At 51.1% G+C, this 27,124-nt stretch overlaps 1 protein-coding gene across 2 annotated transcripts in view; it reads left to right on the top strand.

The window, feature by feature from the left end:
• The first annotated feature begins 2,864 nt into the window (after positions 1–2,864).
• LOC138516989 (programmed cell death protein 4-like) overlaps positions 2,865–27,124 on the top strand; it is a 141,515-nt gene continuing 117,255 nt past the window's right edge. The window contains exons 1-2 of one of the 2 annotated variants that reach the window (XM_069632482.1): positions 2,865–3,069; positions 14,549–14,618. The gene's annotated coding sequence lies outside the window, so the exon portion shown is untranslated. Of the gene's footprint in view, positions 3,070–3,263; positions 3,381–14,548; positions 14,619–27,124 lie in introns of those variants that run through there. The other variant, XM_069632483.1, reaches the window with a different exon arrangement.

Below are 27,124 nucleotides of genomic sequence, written 5' to 3'. Positions count from 1 at the left end.
AAGGAAAGAGAAAGGAGACGGCAAATGAAATTGTGTCTATATTGTGGAACTTCTGGACATTTTCTACCGGATTGCCCTGTAAAACCACCCAAGAAGGTGTTAGGAGCTGCTGATAAAAGCCATATGGAGTCAAACTCGGGAAACGACCACGCCCAACAAGCGTAGAGGTCCGCTTGCCGACCTTGAAGAAGGATACTCAGACCTCGCATTTCATCATACCAATGGACCTCGTAGATCCAAGGCAGCCATCGCGTATGCACGCAGTAAGGGCATACATTGATAGCGGGCACTAGGAAACTATGTGGACTACGAATTGGCTCCCAGGATGAATCTACCTCTCTGCCGAAAAACCACCTCAGATATCATCACCACAGTCGATGGAACTGAAATTGCCTCTGGGCCTGTAACTCATTCCACTGCAGAGATGACACTATTGGGTCAGGATGGGCATTGAGAGACTATTGTGTTTGATCTAATCAAAGCCCCACAGTTCCAAATAATACTGGGGATATCTTGGTTGGAAACATATAATCCTTGTATTGATTGGCGAGAGAAGAGAATAGCCTTCCCGGATTGCGCACAAACCTGTTACCAAAAGAAAAATCTGAACGCAGGCCTGGCCACAGTAACCACAGCAGTCGTGCAACTATCTCCAGAATACCAAGAATTCCTGGATGTTTTCCAAAAAGAACAGGCAAACACCTTAACACCTCACAGGTCGTACGATTGTCAAATCGATCTCATACCCGGTGCACAACCCCCTTGTAGCAGGATCTACGCCCTTACGGAACCTGAGAACCTTCACCTACGACAATACTTAGACCAGTACCTTGCTAATGGCTTCATTCGCCCATCCAAGTCCCCTGCATCTTCAGCTTTGTTCTTCGTGCCCAAAAAGGAAGGTGACCTCAGAACGTGCATAGACTACCGCACATTGAACCAGATAACTGTTAAGAACCGATACCCATTGCCTCTGATCCCTGAACTACTAGACCAAGTGAAGGACGCTTGCATATACACTAAGTTAGATCTCCGGGGGGAATACCATCTGGTACGTGTAAAAAAGGGCGTCAAATGGAAGACTTTAACAAGAAGTCCCACTTCCAACTCTTTCTTTTCAAAGGAATTCTCCCAGTTCTCATTTTCCCCCACAAGTTCACTGTTTCCCGAGCCCCGGTTCTCTCTAGGCTTGACAATTGCAACAGCCTCCTCCTCAATCTGCCTTTTTCCACTCTCCGACTCCTTCAGCTAGTGCAGGATAGAGCAGCAAGACTTATCCTCGGCCTTAAACTCAGGAACTGCATCTCTCCTGCCCTAAAAAGCCTCCACTGGCTCCCGGTTGCTGTACGGATCAAATTCAAATCCCGATGCATCATCCACAAGGCTGTCTAGGGCCGTGGCACGCACTATCTGCAACTCTCTCTCACCACATGCTTTCCTTCTATACCTCTACTCTCATCTGGCACCAACTCTCTGTGTGTAAAGCGTTTTATAAACCGAGAGCAGGAGTCTGCACGCTTCGCTCAGCTGGATCTCTCCTCTAGAACAGCCTCCCCTCCGTTTCACCTCTTTTCCTCCTCCTTCCTTCCTATGCTAATCCCACAGTTGCTGTAATTGGTGTCTTAGACCCTTGTGCTTCCTCTGGGCCCCTGACCATTCACACCCAATTTTCCCAGCACCTTCCTTCCTCAGCACTTCCCTAGGCACACACCCTGCACTGGAGATTCGCTTTTTCCACCCAACGCGGTTCCTCGCCGCATAGCACTTACCATACCATGCACTTCATCTGCGGCTCACCCTTCGAGCACGGACACCACAATACCTACCCCACTGCCTTCTTCCTTCCTACACTTGCACGTTCTGAATACCTACATGGCATAGTAGGTTCGGCCGTCCCTTCCCCCACTGTATTTTTTGTATTTAATTGTACTGCTGTGCCATCTTCCCTTCCGCCCTGTGGGCGCTTTGAAACATAATGTATTTCCTGTATAAGCGCCTAACAAGCAAACAATAAATAAATAAATAAATGGAGCTGGGGTTCTTGTGAAACACGAATAAATAATGACCAGATACAAGGTGAGGGACCAGAGAGGTTGCACACCTGGAAACCAGAGGAGGGCCAGATCTATAAACAGTGCAACATGGAACCCACTTTCTCCTTCACTGCACCAAGTAGGAACACAATAATGCACCATTGTGGAGAAATTGGGAAGTAGATGACCAACTTCCCAAAACTAAATGACAAACAGAAAAAGGCGAATTGTCTTGGTTGAACATGGAGAGAGAAACTAGCAGCATATCACCGTCTCAGAGCTGCAATGTTTTCTTGTGTCATGCGCGGAACACGTAATGACATGGCTTGAGGTGTCACACATGACAGGGGGCCACTTGGCGGGAGATAACCAGCACAAGACACCCAGCTACCATGAACTATGCAGGAAGACCTGACACAAAGCACACGCTGAGACCTTAAACAATTATATGAACCACGTACCAGCCCGTTAAAGTTTACGAAGTGTTGCATGCGAACGTCATCCAGGCCGCTTTTATGGTCTTTGTATTTTTTCATGTGTAGTCTTATATTTTAAAGCGGAAGAAAAAAAAACTACAAGTCCCAGAATTCCAAGAGAAACCTGGACTGGGTGATTTTCTAAAGCATGTCAAGCCAGGAGAAGCTTGAGAACTGTGCAGCTATACACGGTCATGGCATGTTTGTCCGTGCAGCGTTATTGTAGTGTGGCAAGACCCCCCGCTGTGCCCGCTGTGCTTTGGGAGTCACTGGCAGGCCATGCAAGCCCAGCCTGGCCGCCACCCCCCAGGCAGCAGCCGGCCCTCCTCTCCCCCGCCCCTCCCACCCCGGCAGGGATTGACAGGGCCGCCCTCCCCCTGCAGTGACACCCCAGCTCCTGGGCCCTTTCCTGTGAGCTCACTTCCTGCAGGTCTGGGCTATTTCTGGAGCAGGCTGTGCATGTGCTCCTGCTGGAGGGACTAGGCGGCTGTCCCTCGCTGCTGCCTGCCAGTGTGGTGTGTGGTGGTGGTGTGCATGCTGCGGGCTCCAGCGTCTGCAAGGTACGTGTGCTGCAGGCTGGGGGTGCGTGCACGGGACAGAGCTGCCCCCATGCACGAATGCCCCGGGACGGTGGACCCTGAGGGGTGGAGGGGGCGGCGAGGTGAAGAGGCCCCCATGCACACGGACCTGTGTACCTCGTGGCAAAGCGGGGGAGGGGGTGGCTCCGCGTGCAGACAGACTTCCATTGGGGGCGTGGCTTTCATGTACACAGAGCTGGGAGAGGGGGGCGTGCCCCTCCAGGAAAATACCAAGCGTGGCCCTTAAGTCCCCGAGGCCGAGGAACTAGCTCCATGCGGAACTAGGTGGCAAGGTGGGCTGCACGCGGTGCTGACGTGTGTGTGTGTGTGTGTTCAGCATGTGGAGGCCTCCCTCATTCACAATGCAGGTGGTGGCCGCCTACTCACACGCAGTGTCTGTCGGTTGGTCTCTCCGCCCCCCCTCATGCACTGAGCTGTTGACGATCTCCCCGTGCACTGATGTGGTCTCCCCATGCACGTTATCGGTGGGTGGGTGTGTCTCGTGTAGTTGACGCATGCACTGGGCTGGTGGAGGTCTCCCCATGCTCTGATGTGGTCTCCCCGTGCACGTTATCGGTGGGTGTGTCTCGTGTAGTTGACGCACTCATGCACTGGGCTGGTGGAGGTCTCCCCCGTGCACTGATGTGGTCTCCCCATGCACGTTATCGGTGGGGTTGTCTCGTGTAGTTGACGTATGCACTGGGCTGGTGGAGGTCTCCCCCATGCTCTGATGTGGTCTCCCCGTGCACGTTATCGGTGGGTGTGTCTCGTGTAGTTGACGCACTCATGCACTGGGCTGGTGGAGGTCTCCCCCGTGCACTGATGTGGTCTCCCCATGCACGTTATCGGTGGGGTTGTCTCGTGTAGTTGACGTATGCACTGGGCTGGTGGAGGTCTCCCCCATGCTCTGATGTGGTCTCCCCGTGCTCGTTATCGGTGGGTGTGTCTCGTGTAGTTGACGCACTCATGCACTGGGCTGGTGGAGGTCTCCCCCGTGCACTGATGTGGTCTCCCCATGCACGTTATCGGTGGGTGTGTCTCGTGTAGTTGACGCATGCACTGGGCTGGTGGAGGTCTCCCCCGTGCACTGATGTGGTCTCCCCGTGCACGTTATCGGTGGGTGGGTGTGTCTCGTGTAGTTGACGCACTCATGCACTGGGCTGGTGGAGGTCTCCCCCGTGCACTGATGTGGTCTCCCCGTGCATGTTATCGGTGTGTGTGTCTCGTGTAGTTGACGCATGCACTGGGCTGGTGGAGGTCTCCCCCGTGCACTGAGCTAACCCCCACCCCCCGCCCAGCCCTTCTCGTGCACTGAGCTGGTGGCGGTCTCCCTCGTGCTCAGTGAGCTGCCATGCACCGCACTGCTAGCTAGGCTGCTGTCCCCCGTGCACTGTTCTTCTGCCCCCCCCCCCCCAAGCATTAGAATGTTGGCTGTAGGGTCTCCTTCACAGCGGTGGTGTGCAGGCCCCGGGCCTCGCGCGCAGATGAGGGGCGTCCCTAGTACTGCCCCCTGGTTTACTGGCCGGGTAGGAGGGATCAGGAGTGTTTTGCTTGGCTTATTTTGCAGAAGGAGGGCTGCTCCTCGGGGAGGTGGGGCAGAGGGGAGGCTCTTTTGATTGGCGGTGGTCGAAGAGATGGGCGTTGGAGGGTGGGGCTGGGGAAAGTTGTTTTTGCTGGAGGTGGGGGCTTTGGCGCTGGAGAAGACTGGGTGGGCACCGGGCGGGGTAGCCTCGAGGTGGGGACTGGAGGGTTTGCTGCATTGGGGGCAGGAATAAGAGTGTTTTGGGCAGGCGAAAAGCAGATGTCTGATTTATATTTGGGGCGGGGGGGGGGTGGATGCTATTGAACAGGGGTGGCTTCAGTTAAGGGGAGTATCCAGCATTGCAATGGGGTGGGGGGCACGAAAAAAGTCTCAATACTTTACACCCCAAATGCAGTGCACGCGGTGCCATACGTCTGATTCGCTCCCACCCCCCCACCACCAATCCACTCTTTTGCTAACATTAGCGGCACATGGCATTTTAACACAAACCAACAAAACCGCAGGGCCATTACAGATGAAGGAAACGCATCTATTACAGCTCTGGGGGTAAAAAACACCAGGCAGCCTCCTAATTCTCATTTCCTTTGCATGACAGACATGGCATAGAAATATGTTGGGCTACAAGTGTATGGCTTTGATGTTCTCCCCATCCTGCGTGCAAGTCACAATAGCATTAATCTGAGCCTAACAAACCCCCCTTGGGTTTTAAAGCCTTGGCCATTATTTCAAGAAGGCTGCAGCATTTTGCACCCTTCTTATTTCCGATTACCCCCATTCACATTTCTTAAGGGACAAAAGTCACTGCTAATAGTCCCCCTCCACACCCTCCTCCCATCAGTGCCTAACGGCTCACATTGTAATGTTCTGTTGACACAGAGCAACGTGTCAGGTTCTCAGGAGAGGCGCCCCGCTACCCAGAACTACGCGGGACATTGTCCTGGCAAAGGGACACCTTCCCCGTTCGGCACCCTCATTGACAATGCTGCCGGAACACTGTGCTGCTCAGCACTCTCCTTGTCCTGACACCTTCCCCGTTCGGCACCCTCATTGACAATACTGCCGGAACACTGTGCTGCTCAGCACTCTCCTTGTCCTGCCAGCGGGACACCTTCCCCGTTCGGCACCCTGATTGACAATGCTGCCGGAACACTGTGCTGCTCAGCACTCTCCTTGTCCTGCCAGCGAGACACCTTCCCCGTTCGGCACCCTGATTGACAATGCTGCCGGAACACTGTGCTGCTCAGCACTCTCCTTGTCCTGCCAGCGGGACACCTTCCCCGTTCGGCACCCTGATTGACAATGCTGCCGGAACACTGTGCTGCTCAGCACTCTCCTTGTCCTGCCAGCGGGACACCTTCCCCGTTCGGCACCCTGATTGACAATGCTGCCGGAACACTGTGCTGCTCAGCACTCTCCTTGTCCTGCCAGCGGGACACCTTCCCCGTTCGGCACCCTCATTGACAATGCTGCCGGAACACTGTGCTGCTCAGCACTCTCCTTGTCCTGCCAGCGGGTCACCTTCCCCTTCCGGCACCCTCCTTGACAATGCTGCCGGAACTCTGTGCTGCTCGGCACTCTCCTTGTCCTGCCAGCGGGACACCTTACCCGTTCGGCACCCTCATTGACAATGCTGCCGGAACACTGTGCTGCTCGGCACTCTCCTTGTCCTGCCAGCGGGACACCTTACCCGTTCGGCACCCTCATTGACAATGCTGCCGGAACACTGTGCTGCTCAGCACTCTCCTTGTCCTGCCAGCGGGACACCTTCCCTGTTCGGCACCCTCATTGACAATGCTGCCGGAACACTGTGCTGCTCAGCACTCTCCTTGTCCTGCCAGCGGGACACCTTACCCGTTCGGCACCCTCATTGACAATGCTGCCGGAACACTGTGCTGCTCAGCACTCTCCTTGTCCTGCCAGCGGGACACCTTCCCCGTTCGGCACCCTCATTGACAACTCATGCGGGTGTGGTGAGCCCCACTCATGATGGCATGGGCTGCTGGGTGAGCCGCACTGTGGTGTCATGTGACATCATGACGACTCACGTCATGACACAGAGCCCGGAATAATTAGTCTGTGCCTTCTTGCGCATCCTGCTGCACCATGCATTTAGGCCTGCTCATTGCCCTACACTACTGGCAACGAGTGCTGTGAACCCACACGTGTGCTTACCGAAGGAGGATCCAGCTGCATCCAAGCCTCTGCTCCACGCAGAGAGCTGGCCATCAGCCTGCAACAGGGCCTCTTCGTGCTCCGGCACGACGGTAAGGGTACCCACCCCATGTAAACACCATCCTACTGTGTTACACTGACCCAGGCAAGAATGTTTGGAACGCCAGGAGCGTTCAGCACACCCTAGTCCCTCAATCTCCGAGGACTAGGGGTTTAACAATAAGAAAAGGGAGGAAAAAAGCCCCCTTGCCGAGCCCCCCAAAAATATTTTCTCAGTGCGGCTCTCCCAGCAGAGTGCTGGTGTGCTGCTACCCCTTCCGCCCTTCCCCCACCACACTAGCAGCCTCCTGAGTGGTGCAGGTCTGGTAGGTGCTAACCTCATTGCTAGGCACGTCTCGGAGGGGCAGCAGCTCCCAAAGAGCGCCTGTGCACTCCACTGAAGGCTTTCTCACCAGCTAAAGGACTGGGGCAGCACCTCCATTCGGAGTGGCTGTGCACCCCTACTAACACGCATGCTGACACCCCATACCTGGAGTCATGTCGGCCAAAGCTGCAGCAGGCCCCGCTCCACCACGCCTACAAGGTGGGCCATCTGAACAGCGATGCTCGCTCGCACCCCTGTGCGAATTTGATGTTGATGGGGCCCCGATGTCGCTTGGCCTTGATGGGAACTGTGGCAGGAGCGCCTAGATATGAATTTCAATGCAACGGGGGAGAAGGACGAAAAATTGCAACCTGATCTACTTAGCCGGACCCGCAGTCCATACATTCTTCAAAACCCTGCGCCCTGAAAATGACTCGTCTGACGCAGCCGGCAAGGACTTGAAAGACTACTTCGTCCCAATGGTAAACACAGGCTATGAGAAGTTTGTGATGCGCACCACTATGCAACAGAGTGATGAACATTTTTACAAATACCATAGTCCTCTCAGACACCTAGCTTCGACCTGCGGGTAGGAGAATGAAGCAGAGGAGGTACGACTCCAAATTATCATTGGGTGTCTCACAGTGAAACTCCCAAAGCAAATTCTGAGGGAACCAGGCATCGGGCTCCACACAACTCTCGAGCAAGGGCGCTCTCGTGAGCTGGCGGATGTAAGGGCTCCAAAATGGAGCCAGCCCAAGTTGGAAGAAGTGTGCCTGGTCGGTCGACAACCTCCAAGCAGCCTAGGCACAAGAAATGCCTGGCTGCAGAAAAAGCAGCTAAATGTCCCGCAATGTGGGTATGACCTTGCGCAGGAAAGAGTGCCCGTCAAAAGGGTACACATGTACAAGGTATGGCATCCAAACCATTTTGTGAGGGTGTGCAGGGCATCGGCCCCAGCCACATTGCCAAGAGTAAAGGAACGCTGCAAAGGTTTCCTGCAGGACGGGACGAACCAATCCGCAAACATAGCGTCCACTGGTCCGCATGGATATCCTACATGCACGAGTCTGAGAGAAGAAGATGAGGATGTTTTCTTCGTGTCAGCTGTGCTAAGTCGGAGGGTGTGGAAAAGCCAAACACGGTGCGCAGTGAATATCCTAGGTACCCTAGTCCATGTACTCCTCGACACATGAGCATCTGTGAACGTAATGGCTGACGAACAATACCGGATATTACCAGGACTGCCAGCCCTTCAGGACACCAAAGTGCACATTATCACCTTTGGAGGAAAGGTGTTTTCATTGCCACTGTTCAGCATCAAGGAACATCCATTCGGGTCAGGTTCTATGTCACAAAAGTAGCTTAGCAACACTCTCGTTACTTGGCTGTGCCGAAGTCCTAGGCCTCGTCGACTGGGTATTCGGAGAGGATGTCCAGCTTCTGCTCCAAAGGTTCCCTGATATAGTCACAGGAATTGGGCAGATGGCATGAAAACCCATCCAACTACATATAGACGAAACGTTCTAGCCAGTGACCCTGAAGCACAGAAAGCTACCCTTCCATCTCCGCAAACAGGTCGAAAAGGAGATTCAAGACCTCGTCGACCTCAACATTATTGAAAGTGTTGAGGACCCAGCCCATGGGTCTTCCCAACTGTCATGGCACACAAGCCCAAACAACCAGACAAAGTCTGTATCTGCGTGGACATGAGGTTGCCTAACAGGCAATCGAGAGGGAAAGACAACTGTATAATCGCAGAAAATGTCAGCAATCTCATTCATGCTAAATCTGAGAGTGAGCACCTGTAGAGACTCCAGAAAGTCCTGACTCTAATCCAAACCTTTGGCCTAACACTCAACTGGGAGAAATGTGAATTCCTAAGGGACAAAATTGAATTTTAAGTCTTCGTCTTCCATGGGAGTAGAATTTTAGCAGACCTGGCAAAAACCAAGGACATCCAAGAGGCCAAACCACCCAAGCGGTGTTGGAAGTAAGGAGCTTCTTTGGCATGGTCAAGTACTGTGGCCATTTAATCACAACATTTTGCAACCGTGTCAGAACCCCTGAAGAACCTCACCAAGCAGATGACCACCTGGAGATGGTCAGCCCTAGGACAGACGGCATTCAACAACATAAAGAAAGCGCTGTCTGAGTGTATACTATCGTTCTTCGATCCACGGAAGAGCACAGAAATTGTAGATGCAAGCCCACTCAGAATAGGAGCCATCCTCACTCAAGCCAACACGGATGGCACGCAATGCACGGTAGCATATGCGAGCTGTGCGCTCTCTGACTGAACAAAAGTATTCACAAATAAACTGAGAGGCCTTAGCAGTACTGTGGGGGTGCCGCCACTTCCACATATACATTTATGGGAAGCCAGTGAAAGTGATCACCAATCACGAGCCCCTCCTTCCAATCATGACGGGCGGATCAGAAAATCCTCCTCGCATCGAGAAATAACTGCTGGGGCTCCAGGAATACAATGGGGACCTGAAGTACAAACCAGGACAGAGCAACGCAGCAGACTACCTGTCTCGACACCCGAAGCCGGGAAACACTACCTCCCCGGAGGAAGTAGCAGCGGCTGAGGAGCACCTGAGACTTGTTTATAGAAAGCTCCCCCAGCAGACTCCTGCTAAAAGGGTCACGCATAGTTATCCCCACGAAGCTAATTGACCGGGTGATGATGCTTGTTCACCATGGCCACCAAGATGCAGCAAAAAACGAAGAGCTGCCTCAGGCTTAACATCTGGTTGCCAGATTTAGAGTTGAAGGAGGAAGGATTCATCAAGGCCTGCACGGTTGGCCAAGCTGCAGCCCCTCACACCAGAGAACCAGCTATCCAGAGTATGCCCAGAAGTGAGGCACCATGGGGCACGGGCCACATATATTTTGGGTCGACACAGAGGGATTCATGCTTCTTAGTGATGGTGGACCAGTGGTCCAGATACCCAGAACTCTATTTCGTCCCATCAATATCCCTCCACAACGTTGTTCCAGTGATGGAAAAAATATTTGCAACCCATGGCTTCCCTAAGTGTGCTCGGACAATGGGTCCTCTTTCCAGAGCGCAGGTTTGGAAGAATTCCTAGCCAGAAGAGGCATCAGTCTGGGTGGCCACGTGCGAATTGCGAAGCAGAGCGCTTCATGCGTACACTTAACAAGTGTTTCCGAATAGCGCATGGACAAGGCTCATGCGAAAAGCACTTTTCCAATTTCTACTCGAATATAGGACAACCCCACACTGTTCAACGGGAGTAGCTCCCGCTGAAGTCCTTTTCCGGAGGTGCCCACCCATATTCCTGCCCGACCCGGAGGGAAGAGATCAGGAACAATAAACAATCAAGGTACAAGCCCAAAGAGAAATGACAATTCAGAGGGAAAACAGGCGAGGACTAAGAACACGGCATAGCTGTCGGAGACACCGTCCTAGTAAGGACTCACCATTCTGAAGGTAAACTCTCGCTCCCTCATGAGCCTACCTCACTGAAGGTTGTACGGGTACAAGGCTCACAAGTGACAGCCGCCGATCCACGGTCTAGTCACACAAAATTCTAGTTACTTTCAGCACCCCCTCAGATGCCTGTCTGAGTCCACCTTCCAGAGTTGGATGACGTGGGGAGTCCTACCTAGAAACATCCGCCTAACCAGCACTCAGGGAGCCCGAGCATTTCCAGGGACCGGCCCACACTAGCAGGACAGAACGGCCATACCCCGCCAGCGACTTGAGAGGATCCTCTGTGCAGCTCAAAGACTATGACTTGAGGTCTTACGGAGAGACCGTGAGTTGCTCAACGTGCAAGAACAATGTATTTGAAGTGTTTGTTTCAAATTCACACTATTCCAGTTTACCATTGTAACTTGTTTTAAAGGCTCGAGGCCGTTTATAAAAAATGGGAGGAGTGTGGTGTCGTATGGCGCATCGTGACGACTTGTGTCATGACGCAGAGCCCAGAATAAAGGGCCCGATTCATGCCTTCACAGCTTTTTGGAACGTGGCCGGTGACCACCATAATTAATCTGTGCCTTCATGCGCATCCTGCTGTTTGGCACAATGAGGCGTGGGATACACTCGGGGCTCTTGATGACTTGGGAATCTTCTTCACACCAACTGCAAGGTTGCATACTTAAGTATTAACATATTACCCTGTTTTTGGTAAAACCAGCAGAGCTTGGCCTTCATTGCATGACCACTGCTATCATTGGCGGGCAAAGAGAAGCGCAGGAATTCCCTGCCCCAGCTTATATCTCTGTGCAATGGGCATTGGTGGAGGGGAGGCTGTAGGAGAAGGCCCCCTCCCCTGATGCACTCCTTCACCCCTCCCCACTCAGTAACGTTCTTGGTTTTGTGGGACCCCCTTGCCCATTGCGTTGCCACCCCTCAGTCATACCACTTCTGGCCGGATTGCTATGATTGCCTCCTGGCTTCTGGCCTGTCTCGCGATCTGATTGGGAAGACGCACCTTGAGTCTGCGGTGAGATGGTGCCAGGGTCTGACTGGCACAAGGCAACAGGGTGCAGAGTTCGAGGTTGATGCAGCTCTGCACAATCGGCACTTGGAGAAGGGGGCGTCAAGTACACTTTGACATTGAGACAGGCTGTCCCGATTGTGTGCCGACAATCCAACACCTACCCTCTCTGTTGGCTGTTAAATAAGACCCAAGTGCAGTTAAAATACTGGGCTCATCTCACTGCGCAAGAATCTGTGCGCTTTTGCGCCCAGAACTTTAAGCACGGTCCATGGTCCGCGCTTTACACGTGATCTCCCAAGCCTCTTTGTCCCATCCTACATCACACGCCCATTAGAAGTATTGGCTCAGTATTTACTTACAGGTCAAAGGTTGATTCTGCTCGGGCTCTCCTGGTGTTAAATGGTCCTTCTTATCTTCATCTTGAGCATCTTGTCCTATTGCCACAGATCCGGTAGTGAAATGATCACTTTATTCTCATCTTTTACCCTCCTACTTTCTCTCATGCTTGTGCATTTATACTTTGTACAGAAAGGCGACATGGCACGCCCTAGAATGCTAGAGGTTGCAGGATATGAGATGTGAGCTCTGTGAGTGATGTGTGCAGGGCATCAGGAGTGCTGCTCCCTTCTGATATGCCAGAGGCTGTAGTTGCTTTGAGACATGGAGGACAATTTCGAGAACCAAGGCGATGATTAGGACAGATTTTTGGTGGGCAGAAATGGATGGGTTAATTGTGGAAAGGGGTAATGAATGTGTCCCCAAGGTACTAGTGAAGGTTCCTGGAGTGCCATGGGACTCCATGGCAATTAAATTGTACGGTCCACTAAATTTTGTTTGCGTGCAAGATGTTTAAATTATAGTGGTTCTGGATTTGCTGTCCAAGCGGCCAAAAGTTTTGAGTGGTGAGGGATGCCCTTTTTAAAAAGCATCATAGTTTTTGAAAGGAATATTTTTGAGAGCAGGGTTCCCATCCAATTCGAGTCATAATTGGCCTCAGTTTGTTTTACATGCATTTCAGGATTGGCCGAGTGAGGTTGGGGAGGTGCATCCGGGGGACTGCTTTTTATCATCCCCAAAGTAATGGATGTGTTGAGAGATTTAATAGGATGAATGGATAGAATTAAGATTGGCAGGAGGCATTAATGAGGAGGGTCTTTCAATATTTTAAGGTGCTGCAATCCTAATCCTAATGCTATGAGACCTGAATGGTTTAAGAAGTTGTGATGTTGAAAGCGTCAGAAATAAAATGGAAAAGGAGTGGAGCGATTTCTAAAGAAAAATATGACCATGTTCGGTGGTAGAATGGTGGATATGATACCTGAGGATAGGGTGAGAATTAAGTTGCCCAGAAGTGATTACATGTATTCACCTGAGAAAATGGTAAGGAAGGGTTATGATAATTCAGTGAGGGTGGACAGCGTAGAAGTGTGGAATAAGGAAATGGTGGTGAAAGTGAGATGAGCAGAATGTGGTTTTATCATCTATATTTGGGCTCAGTTCTTTAACAGTTTGTTTATTTTGCTCCAGTAAGTTCACCTGGAAGTGTTCTTACTAGTTCAGTTTATTATGTGTGTGTTACTGCATGAAAGATGTATTGTATCTTGGTCATTAAATGTCTGTTCAGCTATAAAGCCTGTTTGGGGAGGGTTCTTAGGAGGCAGAGGAATGGATAGCATGAGAAGGCGGGAGACCAGCCAGTTGGAGAGAGGTGGAGAGGATGTTACTTCAGCATTTGGTTACCTACTACTCTCTGTATCGCCAATAAAAAGGATTGCAGTACTTGCATGTGTGAGGTTATTCTTTATAATGGCCACTTCTGACACTACACACAACTGATCTCTGAATTACCTTGCCTTTACTAAGCCCTGTCACCAACTCTCTAACGCTCTGCCGGCTGGTCTCTTGGGCCACCTTCACCTCCTGTGGCCTCACCCGTACAACCCACACCCTGCCTGCCTGCCTGCCTGTCTTTCTGCCTCCTTTTAGGATGCTGATGCTGCTGGTCGTTAGCTGTAGCACTCCCCTGACTCCATGCACCAATCCGTGCCTGTCTTTTCTTCTTGACCCAGTTGAGGGGCTTTAAAACCCTCTAAGCCCCTCCCACTATTGCACCACTGTTTAGCCGATAGAAAAAACAGCAGGACAACCATCACAGACGGGCGTACTGTTGGTCTGGGACTTCGATTTCAGTTGTTCCTGGTGAGATCTGAACTTGTTTGCAGTGCTGGTTGCTGTTGGGTTGTGGTGATGGATCATGGTCGTGTTTGTTGCTTGTTTCCCCTTGTGTTTGAATCATGACTGGGTGTTCTAGGCTGCTTCCAAGAGGATTTGGGGAGTTGTGATCCTGAAATAGAAGAGAACTATGGCCAGCAACGCATTGGGAGATAAAAGTAGTACAATGTTGGGAATTCTTGGGGTTGGGACCCCCGCTCTCCACATGTCTGGGCTAGGGCTGATCCTGGCTTTTCCTAGTGAGCCTTCTGCCCCAGGTTAAAGAGGGAACCCCTCCTCCCCCTCTCCTTTGGTCAGGTTCAAGACCCTGACCCTGTCACTCTACAGACACTTAAAATAATTTAGGACTAATCAGTGGCTGCTCATAATATGGTTGTGCCAGAACTGACTTCGCTCATAAAGCAAATGAAAGGGCTTGTAGCAGCCTGGTGCCGCAGGGCTGCACTGGGAGTGGCTGTGCCCCCAGCGGGGCTGCACTGGGAGTGGGTTTGCGCTGCAGGGTTGCACTGGGAGTGGCTTTGGCTGCAGCAGGGTTGCACTGCTCCATGCAGCCGGGATGATTTGGAGCGTGTCTGCAGGCTGGATATTCTGCTCCAGCTGGCTTCTATAAAAAATCCTTGGTAGAAACCTTATGATAAAAAAACGTATTTACTTTTCTCCTTCTCCCCACAGATTTCAAGTATATTCCTGAGAATAAGAAAGGACCTCTCCTCCTCCAAACCACTCCTCATCCCAGATCCAGGTATGGCTTGGTGCTGCTGGTCTTACTCCTCACCCTGTTTGACATGTATCTGTCATGCCCATACAACGTATTGAAACCTAAGAGGTTTGTCATCATAAATGTAGCATTCACAACTGCTAGGCGTGTGTGGCTGTCATAGACCCAGTCAGACACCTCCTCAATCTGTACTCTCATCTCACATATCTGTGCAAACTAGAAGTGTACAAAGCGATGAAATGAGGCCTGGCTGAGAACAAGGGTTTCCAATGACTTTTTCTTTTGTGTTGTGTTTTCTATGGTGCAAACCTAGCTGTGAAGAAGTGGAGCGTTGTACAGTGGAGTACGATAATATGGAATAACAATGGTCCAGTTAGGATGATTGTGGGGAGGCGGCTACACCGGGACTGCGTCGGCAAATCCCTGCAGTTCCCTTCTGCTGTCTTGGGCGAGTGCTCCATACAGAGGCTCCTCAATGGAGCTTGGACCTTACCAATCCTGGTAGGATCTTGCAGAAGCCCGTGTTGGCTAAGCTGGCGGTAACTGCATGGCTTCACCTTTCAGCAGAGGTGATGGCGGATCCGATCAATAAAGGCGTAGGACGGTCCTATGGAGTAACCGAGTGGCAAAGGCAGAGCTGGAATGTAGGGATCGCCAGTGTTGGGAGTTGGCTTGGAAACAGGCAGACGAGACTGTTCTTTAACCTTTACCCGCTGACGAAGGGCATCATTTGGCCTTGCTTATATGGGTCTGGAGGCCTTCCTTCACGTGCACATCTTTAAGATGCTACCTGCCACCCGCATACGGTGTCAAACATGCCCTGCAGAAGAACCGACTGGAGACACATTCTCAGTCCAGTAACACTACTGCCGCTCCCGCCTAGATGCTGTAAAGTGGATACAGCGACTTCTTGCGCTATGATTCAAACTGTGCTCCCTGACAATAATCCCGCTCACCATCTGGCGTGTAACAGTCGTGCTCCCCAAAATCCGTCCTGACTGTCTGCATAAAGCTGGGCTATGTTAAATATGTGCACCTGGTGTTGGGAAGCTATTTCCCTTTCTAGATCTCTCTACTCGTTTTCTTGGGTTATTCTGACTCTCAAAGTGGTAGGATGGCTGATTGGCAAGGAAAGTCTTTGGAAGGAGAAGGACTTTCTCTTCCAAAACATCTTCCTTCTTGAGCTCTCCACTCATCCATCTCTCGCTCTCTGACATGTGTATTTCTCTTGTCTTTGTGCAGTAGTCCAGGTTCAGTATTCTGCCAGGTACTGTGGCTATGAAGATGACTTGGGTTACCAAGGGTTGAGGACCCTGACGCGTGTTCACCCTTCTGAAGGCCCATCAACCATCCCGGTATTGCCAGTGTTCTTCGATTGGTTGCAGGCTCTCCTGTGTCCTTTTGGGCCTCTCGCGGCCACTGCGGTGGCTCTTCAGCATTTGGTTCCACGCGGCCCGCGTGTCTCCTGCCTGCTGTGTCCCAGCTGCTTCATGTGCCCGGATGCCTGCTTCTCTACGGCTCCAGTCGGTCTCTCCACGGCAGACCGGATAGGGACAGCTCCACCTGCAGGGCAGCGGCCCAGCAATGACTTCTATGTTCTCCAGTCTGCTTCCCGGCTTATGGTTTTTTAATTTTTTTTTTATTTAAAAAGTTGTTTTTAGTTTATAAAAAATATAGAAAATAAATTGTCAAACTCTTACAACAAAACACATCATTAAAATGAAACATATTTACATAGCAACCTAAAATAATGATCCTTTTTGTTATAACAATGAAGTGCCACACTGTGACGATATAATTCACGTTCACATCATAAGGTTTTCATATGTACATAAAAGTCTATAACACATAAATTAATTCCAGATGTAATACAACTTTTCATATTTTTAGTCATTCTGATATTATTGATGGGTAGACCTTCATGTTAGTTGGATTCGAAATAAAACATCTTTGTTCACCCTTCACTGAGGCACTCTAGTTAAGGCTAAATACACACTTCAACTTAAAATACGCCATGTCCATGGATCATACATGATTGTGTGATTTTCTATACATTAGACTCATTAGTATGTCTTTTAGGCTACATCGGAATTTTTGTTCAATACTAAATGGAAAACGTGATAAGGCCACTATCAAGGATATGCTGTTTCCAACTGAACATCTTTCCCAAAAGAAAGTTCTAGCAATTTCAGATGCCTGTGGATGATAAACTCCAAGTAATTTAAGCCTTTTTTCCTCAAGACTAGAACAGTAGACCACTAGATGTTTTAACGTTTCTTGTTGCCTAATCGACAGTTCATATTGCCCAAATGTACAGGACCCTTTTGCCAGCTACAAATGCATTCCAAGGTTTTAAACTGGTTCAATTTAAAACGCATGTCGATATTTTGTTACAGGGACGGGTGCACCAACTCCCTCTTTCTTATAATTGATGCATATTCAGCATATCACTTGTAAGTTTTATTTGTGGTTCCTTTAGGGAGGGCTTCTCTTGCCTTCCTGGATTCCCTCTTCAGTTTTCAGTCGGCTCTGTCCTATCAGGTTTTGAGAAAGAACTAGACTGTTCATTCATCTTCTCATGAGTGCTCTGATTCCGTAAATCTTCTTTCGGTCCCAGTACTGACCTTGATGTTTTCCAGTGAGTCATTTGGTCTCTCCCTCATCTCAGTACTTTCGGGTTCCTTGAGGAGTCCACACTCTCCCTGGTCCCAGTATACCCTATATTGGTGGTATGGCAAAAACATACAGGAACACTTGGGAAGGTTTTGGTGGAAGGTGTGTCCGGGTTAGGTGGGTTTTGGGGATACCATGTTCTCTCCAGGTCGTCAGTAATCCCAAAGGGGGCTTCTCACCTCACGAGTGCCACCCTAAGTTGCCTCATCTCCCTGGCCTTATGGAAAGGGGCTCCGCCTACGGGAGAAGTGACGACATCCGGGGATTTGTCACAATAGCTTTGTTCTTTTGAGTGAGCCCCAGATACTGTCGGAGCTATGGTACAGAAACCCCAATCTTTTTTTTTCCCTTGTCTTTATAGTGATTTTAAGTTACAACATGAATCAACAGTAGAACATAAACAAGAAACGGCCCCCCTCACTCCCTCTCTCTATCACCCCTCCTCCATATTCCCTAAGACTTGAGACGACCTGACATATCTACCCGTCATGTACAAAGAACACTGAGTTAAGCTTTCAAAAGAAATCAAGAATACGTATGTTATGGGGACGCCATTAGAGCATATAGTCACTCTGCAGATATTGGCGAACCGGGCCCCAGTCTATAAAAGTTCTCGGTGGCTCCCTGCAATTTACATGACATCCATTCCATAGTTATGAAGTGCTTAGCCATTGGAGTTGTGACGGGGGCATTTGCTGCTTCCAGCCTTGGGCTATCACCAGCCAGGCTGCCGCGACCAGGACCATGATCACCTTCCGCTGGAGTCTGCTGTGCGTTTTTTGTGAGGGGTCTCATATGTCGGCCAACCAGATTTTTGGACTCCTGAACCATTTTCCCAGCTTGAACCTTGACCTCGTTCCAAAAGTGGGTGATTTTCGGGCAGGCACTCCATATGTGTTTCCAATCACCTTCCTGATGACATCCACGCCAGAAAAGGCCGTCCGTATTGGGGTACATGTCTCTCAATCTCTTTGGTGTTAGATGCCATTGCAGCAAGATTTTCTGCCACATTTCCCTCAGGTGAATGGATCTAGTCAATGTTGTGATGCTACGCCATGTCCCTTCCCAGTAGGAACGCAGGATTTCCCTCTCTCCAGCGTCCCCTCCCACCTCTTCATGTACAACCAGCTCACTTCTTCCCCTTGCGAGTTCAGATGTGCATATAGATTGGATATCAGACCGAGCGTACCTGGATCTGTAATCCTATAAATCTCATTCCGTAAGGACTCTCGTTCCCGCTCCTTTAATGATCTGGGTGGACAGCCAATGACTCAGTTGAACATATCTGAATTTCTCCGTCCTCGCCACTCCCAGATCTTGAACCCAGTCCTCGAAAGACTTAAGTTTCTTATCTTTGAACATATTGCCAATTCTGATACAGCCCGCCTGTTTCCAGGACATGAAGGCCCCCGAATCCATCCCCGGTGGAAAATCTGGGTTATGAAAGAGCGGCGTAAATGGAGAAGGGTGTGTTAAGTTTCCCCTCTTTACTGCTGAGTCCCATGCGTTGAGAGGGGCGCTTAGTATCTCACTTATTCGCATGTCTATACCTTTTGTGGGACCACAAGAGGTTCGAGAGCGGACCCGCGGCCACTGCTATTGTAACGCTCACCTGATTCCCGTAGCGGCGCCGGTCTTGACTGGGCGTATACCGTATCTTCAAAGGTGATGTGTAACCCACGGCTGGCTCTTTGGGCTGGACCTCTGTGCACTGTATGTCTGGCTCGAAGGGTAAGATGTCTTAGGTAATTGAACGCCGTGCTCTCCATCTGCCTCGGGGCAGGGTGCTGTAACCAGTTTCTTCACTGGATGAGGGGAGCAGGCCTCTTGACTTCAGAGGACTGCTGTCCGTCGTTTACTGCACGAACGGTAAGTTTCGAGTAATTCTAATGTCTTTAAAGTCTTTAGTAATGATGTCTCTTGTTTTGCAGGGTTCCGGCGATGGCGGATGGCGGGCTGAAGTGAGTTGAAGATGGAGCCCGTGTGATGAATAGAAGCGCCTGGAAGCACGTAAGTAAGCGCTTGTTGCCTGCTTCACGATGCGCTCTAACTGTCTTTTTATTTTGCAGGTACAAGTTCGGGGCGGCTGCAGGGTGCCGGAATACCCACTGGGTTAGATGTGGAAAGGAGTAATGGCACGTGAGTATTAAAGTTCCCCAATGTCTTTAAACGCACCTTGTTTTGTCTTTCAGATGCGGGATGCAGCGCCGAAGGCCTCCGGAGCGTGCGAAGAGTTGGTAAGCTTTTGTCTTTCAGATGCCGGAATGCAGTGTGAAGACCTCCGGAGCGCACGAAGAGTAGGTAAGCCTTTGTCTTTCAGATGCCGGAATGCAGCGCGAGGCGTTGGTGACAGCCGATGGACCAGGTAAGTGAAGAGCTGTCACTGAAGACCGTAATGCTAACCTGTTCTTTCTTGTCTTTATAGGTGTTGCTGAAGACTGGATTCAGGATGGTAAGCCTTTTTCCTTAGGCCCAGGATCAGATGCAGAAGACACGATGAGCGTTCTGCTGCTGAGGATGCAGAATAACGCAAAGCAAGATTCATCCATCGGGTGTGGTTTAAATAGCCTCCTGTAGTGCTTAGGTGTCTCCTTCCACAGCCACGCCTAGGTTAGAAAAGAGTTCCTGCTTTCCAGAAGAGTTCCAGTGTTCTGAATCTAGGGAGTGGCTCCTGCCCCACCCAACAGGAAAAGTAGTTCCAAACAGAAGAGGATCAGAGACTCAACTGGCAGGCAAGTAAGCAGCATGGTCTGCTGCAGGTAAGTCCACCCAAGCATTGAGCCCGGCGCTTCCAGCGCTGGGACTGGGCATATTTATGAGCCTGGTGCCAGTGGCGCCACGACTGGGTCCAAAAGGTCCCAATTGGGACTGGTTGGCACTCGGAACCTGGGTTATGGATCTGCTTCCAAGGGAGTTGGGAAAACCCTGCCCTTTTGGAAGCAGAGATCATGACAGCTATGTTCTGCTTTACCCATTTGGTCTGTGGGTAATCTGCCACCCACTCCTTGACTCGCAGCTGCGCCACTTCATAATACCTCTAGCAGTGTGGATAGGCCAGGCCCCCCTTCCCTCACTGCTGCTGTCAAAGTGGCCATCGCCACCCTCGGTCTCCTGCGCAGCCAAACGTATGCGGATGCCATCTTGTTTAGAGAGCGTAAGAAAGACCTGGGTAGTCTGATTGGGAGGGCATGGAAATAATACAGGACTTTAGGGAGAATCGTCATCTTCACCGTCGAGATGCGCCCCCACCACAAAGTGGGTAGGGGCATCCATCTTGTCAGCAGTTTTTGGAGGTGGGTGAGCAGATCCGATAATTTGCATTGGACAGTTGACTCGTCCTGGCGGTGAGTTTGACTCCGAGATAGGTAATCTTGCCGGTGCTAGCTTCACTCCTTGCTCCTGGGCCAGGTTTGAAATAGTCGCGGGGTCGGCCGATAGGTTCAGAACCTCCTGATTTGTTTTTGTTTATTGAGACCTGAGGTGGATCCGAATGCCTCCAGCTCGCTCATCAGTGTGGGGAGGGATCTGGCGGGCTCAGTCAAAGCCAGCAACATATTATCGGCGGAAGCCATGGTTTTGTGTTCCCTTGATTAGGTGCTGTTGTCGTATCCTCGCTAGTAGCGGTTCCAGAAACAGGGCGTACAGAAGGTGGGAAGCGGGCATCCCTGCTTTGTGCCTCTTGTCTGTGCGACCGTTTTTGACAGGAAGCCGTTGACGGCGACTCTTAAGGAGGGACTTTTTATAGTTCGACTTTATCATCCTCATGTAGGAGTCTCCGAAGCCCATGTGTGCCGTTGTGCGAAGAGCTGCAACCACCCAACTCGGTCGAACGCTTTTTCAGTGTCTAAGGTGATTAATATTGCCTCTGTGTCTGTGCGTTCGGCCATTTCTATTATGTGGCACACTCTCCTGATGTTATCTGCTGTTTGCCTTGTGACAAATCCTGATTGGTCCGCGTCCACCAGAGAGGACAAGTGCATCAACAGTCTATTGGCTAGTACTTTAGTATAAAGCTTTGCATCCAGGTTTATTAGTGCAATCAGTCTATAAAATCCTGGGTTAGTGGGATCTTTATCCGGCTTCAGAAAAAGCACTAGTTTTGCCTCGTTCATTGACGTAGTAATATTACCCCGTGACTTGAAGGTGTTAAACAGTCTTTTAAGTCTGGGGGCCAGAGTATGACGGAATCCCTTGTAGAATGCGTCTGTGTACCCATCCAGGCCTGGTGCTTTGTTCTTTGGGAGTTGCTTGATGGCCTGCAGCACTTCCTCCGGCGAGATGTCCTGGTCTAGTGCTTCCCGGGCTTCCTCTGACAGTTGTGGGAGGGGTACTTTCTGGAGATATATTTCTTGGTCCTCCTCTTTTGGGTTACTGGTGGTATACAGGTCTTGATAAAAGGATCTCATGATCTCACCCATTTCGTCATTGGTCGTTTCCGGGTTCCAGAGGGATCCACCAGCGCCAATATGGATCTCTCCCTGGTCATCTCCCGGAGCTGCCGGGCGAGTAGAGCCCCCGCTTTGTTGGGCAAGATGTAATATCTTTCGTTCTCGTGAGGGCGTGGCTCACTTTCTGGGTATGAAGGTGCCCCAACTGGCCCTGGATGTGCTGCATTGCCTGCCTCTTGGCTCTACTGAGGTTGGCCGCAGCCTCCCTCTGCGCGTTCCGCAGTTGGGATTCGAAATCCCTCTCCCATTGCGCTAGGTGTTTATCTCTCCTGGATTTGCAAAGCTATTAATTCACCCCGCAGGACTGCTTTGAAGGTGCCCCACTCAGTGTCTTGCAGGGTCTCCCCCGTGTAGTTCAATCTTCTCTTGAATTTGCTCCGCCAGCACTGGGTCCTGCAGGACTTCCATGGGAAATCGCCAGGCCCACACCCCGCCCCCCTTGGTTTTAAGTGCCAACGACAAAGTTATTTGAGCATGATCGGAGAGGACGATGGGACCCGTCTCCAGCTCTCTGATTGTTCCTAAAAGGTCAGTGGAGACCCACATATAGTCTATTCTCGATAGAGTTGTGGACATGAGGAGTGCATGAAGCCTTGCTGGTCCCCGTGCTTTGCTCGCCAGATGTCAAATAGGGAGAGAGTCAAATGTCTGCTTCAGTGCTTCCGAGGGGGGCCTTCGAACTCTCACTGGTTCTACCCGTCCTGTCCTGAGTGGGATTCCAAGCCAGGTTCAGGTCTCTGCCCAGTATAATTTCTCCTGTCACAAATTGTTCGAGTTCCCAACATATCCTTTAGGAAAGCTTCTTGGCCCACGTTGGGGGCGTAGACTGACACTAGGGTGATGCGCCTCCCCTCCACTGTAATGGTCAGGAAGACATATCTCCCTTCCTTGTCTGTTCTGTGGTCATGGATCTGTGCCTTCAGTGTCCTTTATGGCTACCAGGACCCCTGCCCTCTTTCCCTCCGCATTTGACTGACTGATATGTTTCGCCCCTTTTATTTTCAAGCAGGTTTTTTTGCTTTTCTTTATGGGCGTTTCCTGGTACAGTAAAATGTTAGCTTTCTGCTTCCAGGCCTGTCTGTCCAATTTGGCCCTTTTTATGGGGGTGTTCATGCCTCTTACATTCTGCAAGAGCACTGTCACCGGGATCTTATTCATTGTGTCCATTGATAGATTAGTGAGTGGGCACGCTAAAGGCGCCCCATTTTCCGGTTGCACTCTGTTCTGCCAGAAGGTCATTTCGTTGTCTCTAGCTTGTAAACCCCCCCCCCCTTCCCCCAACAGTTCTCTTGAGGTCAGGGCCGGGTTGCTACGTGCCCTGGGACGAAGTGTCCAGTGCTCCTGGCTCATATTTTCCCTCATAAACGCATTGTGGGGAGTCCTAAACCCCACTAAAGAGTCCATTGGATCCCTTCTACTTCCTCTCCTCCGCCTGCTATTTGTCCATCGGGCGTGTGAACTGCCTTCCCCTTCTCAGGTTGGCATTGCAGCAATGATCTTTTATTTAGTCTAAGTTCTAGGGACGCTTATCGTGCTCCTTTGCCTACCTGGCCGCCTTTTCTCTTCTTTTCTTGTGGGTCGTCTCCCATCGCTCCTGCTGGTTTGGCCCCTTGAGCCTCCTCTGGGGTTTCTGATGTGCATCATCTCCTCCACTCGGTAAACCCAAAATCCTTTCTTCTTCGTCACAGGAAGTGATCCTGTGTTGGACTCCCTCCCATGTAAATGGGAGACCATACGGAAAAGTCCATTTGTATTTCACCTGAGCTGCAGACAGGCGGCGAACCACCGGGCCCATCAGCCATCGCTTGAGCAGGGTGGCCTGGGCCAAGTCCTGGTATAATTGCACTTCCTGCCCGTTCACCCTTATCGGGGGGGGGCTGTCTGGCCTTTCTCAGAATCTGTTCTTTCTGGGTATAAGATGCTATAGCCACCAGAACATCCCTGGGTCTCATCCCTGGCTCTGCCCCTCTTTTTGGGCCTCCTCTGTGGATATGGTGAATCCCAATCCTAGAGTCCACCTCTTCGGCCAGGATCTCTGCGAACAATTGCGTGACCGTCGACTTTAGGTCTGTTTCCCCAATGGTTCCGGCAAGTTTTTGATTCTGACGTTGGATCTCCTTGATCTATTTTCTAGGTCCTCGCATTGTTCTAAATACATGGTGGTCTGGGCACACCATCAAGTGTTTCTTCGGACTTAAGGGAGTCTTTCTCCATTTGTTGGAATTTATCTGTTCTGTTCCCTAGTTTGGAGCCATCCTACCCTGCCGAAGTGTAAATTGATCTTGAACAGAAGTGAGTAGTTGCGATTGTAGTTCTTTGAAGCACGTTTGCATGTCCTCTTTGTTCATTTCACTTTCCTCCATCCCTCCTTGGGTTGAGCTGGGCCTAGCGGGGGGGAAACCTTCCGGTGTGTATGCGAGGCTGTCCCGTGTCCCCCAAAGCTGCTTTAGGTTCTTTCCCTGATTTCTCTGTGGAGAGGACTGGGTACAGGACCTGGCACGCGTTTTGGACATTTATACGCCTTGTTGGAGCTGATGGTGTGTAGCCGGAGGGGATTCTGTGGGTTGCTTTAAGAGTCCAGAGAGGATTCCTGGTTGTGGACCGGAGGCGATTTCATAGCAGTATCTGTTCCGAGGGGTGGCCTGACCTCGACTGCCAGTGGGTTTTTCCTGTTGTGCCTTTTAGTTCTAGTTCTTTCGCCTGGTGGGGAGGGCACGTTTAGCTGGTTGGTGGGATATGTCTCTGTGTTAGTGACTGCTGGTAAGGGAGCTTTGGCTCCGCATCACTTGTGGAACTCCCATGTGCGGGCACCGAGGAGAATGTCTTTTTTCTGTTTTGTTATGGCCCTCCTCCCTCCACTAAGGCCCGTTGCACCTATTTTCCCCTCACCTTCTGCGTGGAGAGGGGCGACCTCGCTCCGGTCCGCTGGCCGCTCCTGGTTATGTGCAGGCAGACCCCAACTGGGTGGTGTGTCAGGTGCCGGCGGTCCTCACCGCCTCCAGCCACTGTTGAGCGTCGTCTGCGGGTCACTGATGGCTGGCCCGCCGGGGGGTGCTTTTACTCCAGTTCATGCTGTGAGGTTAATTGCAGCTTGCGTGCATTGATGGAGGTCCCCACTCAGGACTAATCTCCCCCTTCCCCTGCTCTCCCATCCCCTGGCCACCGCCCGGTCCCTACGAGGCTTGGGGGCCACCGGTCCACGGGGCGGGAGCGCTTGTGCTGGGCGGTGTTAAGACGGATTTCTGAACTCTGTCCTGGTGGCGCAGAAGTTCAGAAGGCCAACCTAATTACTTGGAACAGGGTAACCTCTGGACAAGCCAGACCAATCAAGGTAGCGATCGCGTCGGTCAAGACTAGGTCTCAAGAGGGGTGAGGGTGACTGAAAGCCCGCAGTGAGCACACAAAGCAAGAGCGCTTACAAACTACTCCAAACAGTTGTTATATCAAAAATAGATACACATTTATTTTAAGGCCTTTAAAACAATGACCGTAGCGAGAAAATCACAATATCACAATATTAAACCAACACATACCATATCAACACAATATATATACAAATACACAGTCGCAAGCGTTTAAAGCACGAAATATGTAGTCCACCTGAAAGGAAAGGAAAACGGGCAGTGCGATAACGCTTTAGACTCAGTTCGCCTTCAGAGGCACCTAACTAGATGGAAGTCCGAGCCCTGCGAAGAGTGGAGCCTTGTGCTCAAAGTACCTGCCACGCCGGTGCCAACGGGCAAAAGGGGAAGCTCTTCGGAGGAAGTCAGGCAGTTCGGGTTAGTGCACAGCAGAAGGAGAACAGGTTCCGCAACTCAAGCGCAGCCTCCACAGCGGGCAGAAGCAGAGCGCGAGTACGGCCAAAAGGGTGCTGTTTTTACACAGCAGGGAAAAGCAATGGGATACTGCAGGAGGGTGACCAGATCCTAGCTAAACTACGCACCGGTCCCCGAAGCAAGCAGACCCAGGCTTCTCCACGCTAGTTTCAGCAGCTGGCAGGTTCAGAAGAGCAGGGAACGCCTCGTAGTCGTGTAGAGCAAAAAGACGTCCCAATCGACGGAACCGGCACAGTTTTGTTGCCGCAGCAGGACAACGGAGCGGCCGTGTGTATTCAAGCCAAATGTACACTCCTCCCTTCAGACTTGGGAACGCCAAGTGTACGAAGCGTGGGAGAGTGACAAGGACTCGAAATACAACACAACCTGGCGGCAGTTACAGAGCAGGACTCCCTTGTAAGCTGGTCAGTCAACTGGATGGCCCAGGGACACTTCCGAAGGCTTACTTGGCAGGAGATGATGAAGTCGCCGGGAATAGCTGTTCCTGCTATTCCAAAGGTCGAAGCACCAGTACAGGCCTTCTGGTTCGATCCAAGGAGGAAAGGGCTTCACAGGACGACAGCAGTGCAAAGGAGGATTCCTTCAGCGGGTCACCAGCGATTCCTCGGTCCAGCCTCTTGGTTGCAGGATACTTGGCTCCTGTATTCGTTCGTTCGTGAGAACTCAGGAGATCGACATGGTAGTGGTGTTTCCAGCCCCCTCTTATCCACGGTTCCCTTCGCGCCAAAACGGAGGGGAGCCAATGGGAGATCCGCACATCAACACACATACCATACGTGGACCAATCACGGACCACGGTGGTCCCAGGCATTCACATCACCCCAGACTCTGGCACCCAGGATGTGTATTGGGACCAGACATCCCAGCCCACACCCTGGAGGCACACAAACGACATGTAGAAGCCCGCGAAAGCAACCACGTTTCGCGGGAAAGTACATGCCCAAATAAGGAAGGCCCCGGGTCGCCCGACCTGGGGAAGGTGAAGGGAGCAAGACGGTCAGTGGACCGGACAAAGGAGCCTCGTGGACTGGCCATTTTGGGAGCCAGGCCACCATTTTGGGTTCAGTGCGAAAAACGTGCTCAGAACGCCAAAAGGAGCTCAAAATAAACAAAACGATCGCTGCCACCATTCCAGTCCCTGAATGACTTGCACCGATCAAATACCATCCTAAAAGAGTATCTAGGGTCTGTAGAAGGCTAGAGACCCAAGAGAGCTGTAACTTAGCTTACAGTGCCCTCTTGTGTCATGTTGCACTAAAGCCGCAACATGATAAAAGAAACTACGGGAAACAGCGTTCCCCGGTACTGACTGTCTTAAGGGCATGTCAGTTTCCCCATAAGAAAAGGAGCGAAAGCCCAGAGAAGTGCGGCAGAAGGCTGTACTTCTCTGGCAAAGTCAAGAACAAGGTTAAAAACAATAGCAAAAAGTTTAGGGGTTGCCACATGGAAGGAAAATTCCCTACAATTACGAAATCTTTCCTAACAGGCGGCGCTTCAAGTATGTTGTCCCGCGCCTCCCTGGTGCCGTGGAAGATCAGTGGGACTGTCATGGCCCCAATCTGGCTCTCGACAG

Source organism: Ambystoma mexicanum, chromosome 6q, assembly GCF_040938575.1.
Source record: "Ambystoma mexicanum isolate Mex_15411 chromosome 6q, UKY_AmexF1_1, whole genome shotgun sequence".
NCBI classification, from domain to species: domain Eukaryota; kingdom Metazoa; phylum Chordata; class Amphibia; order Caudata; family Ambystomatidae; genus Ambystoma; species Ambystoma mexicanum.
This window is presented reverse-complemented; position numbering and strand designations above follow the sequence as displayed.